Source organism: Xiphophorus maculatus, chromosome 7 (genome assembly GCF_002775205.1).
Source record: "Xiphophorus maculatus strain JP 163 A chromosome 7, X_maculatus-5.0-male, whole genome shotgun sequence".
Taxonomy (NCBI): domain Eukaryota; kingdom Metazoa; phylum Chordata; class Actinopteri; order Cyprinodontiformes; family Poeciliidae; genus Xiphophorus; species Xiphophorus maculatus.
In genome coordinates, this window is record NC_036449.1 from 25,143,785 (window position 1) to 25,145,144 (window position 1,360).

The following is a 1,360-nucleotide window of genomic DNA, read 5'->3' on the forward strand; positions in this document are numbered from 1 at the left end:
TCAATGTCACTCAACAGAACCAGACCTGCACAGTAAATACATACACAGACAAAATTACATTTTTCTAGTAAACATTAATTTCCCTCAGTGCGCATTTCATTTTAAAGCTGTTACTGGAGAAGAAGTTATGAAAAACAAACAAAGCACAGGTATGTTAAAAGTTCAAAAAGATGTATAGTTTGTGTCATCTGAGTGCTCAGACTAAGCACTTTAAGGTCTTGAAGTTCAAGATTTTCTCTGATATCAGATGTCTTTTATAATATGGCTTTCATTTATCTCTCCCTAGTAGTTCATGCTTTATCCACCAGTAACATATGCCAGCTTTTGGTATGTCACATCCTGATAATATTATACAGCAGTGAGGAACGTACATACAGAATCTGAGTTTTAAATGCCTTCACTGTGGAAAATGTTGAGGAGAATTACAACAAATTCAAATTTAGAAATTTACCCTAAAATGTAGGTGTAGTTTTCAATTGGAAATTGAATCTGGAAATTTAATTACAGGTTTTTTAAGAGTTCCCTGAAAAAAATAAATTACTGCCCCCCCCCAAATAAAGCAAATGTATAAGCTTATTAGTAACCTGTGCATTTTTATTTTCCTGGGATTAGGAAAGCAATGTGTGCTATGTGAATGACACACAAGATCATTCTCCTAGCACTCTTTAAACTGAGGAAGACAAGAAAACATACTTAAACTTTTGCATATCTACAGTAAGTTTAATATGATGAGTTTGACAAACAAGCCCAGAAGGTGACCCAAATTTAACAGTAAGCATGAAGATAAAGGAGGTAAAAAATGTTTAAAGGTCATATTGTTACTGCAAACAATGCTATTTTTAAATAACATAATTTGGCTCATTTAAACAGTTGTTTAGATGTTGTATAAAAAAGTGTGAGAAAAATGCAACAAAACTTCACCCAATGTATGACTTCCTGCATTTTTATTAAAGTCAGCAAGTATCATCATTGCTATGAAAATAAAGAAACTAGCAAATAAATCTGTTGGGAAATATTCTGAAGTAGATGAAAAACTAACAAAGAAAGGTCATTCAGACCCTACAAAAAGCAGCTGCTATACTGATCATCAAAGAAAGTGAAAGAAAGGAGTGAGATGCTTTTAAAAATTCATTCAGACTTCAGTGCTATTAGTATTCTGAATAACTTATTCAAGCTTTATTGAACAACTTTTATCTCAGTATATTCAGTTTTTCCTTCTTCATACTATAAGCCCATAGGATCATATTAAACTATGCACAACTGCAAAGGAAGCAGAACAAGCAGCAGAGTAAGGGGAAATGTACTGTATATCTAATCTACAGAGTAAAGTTTCGATTCATTCTTTAATGTAACAAGTAAA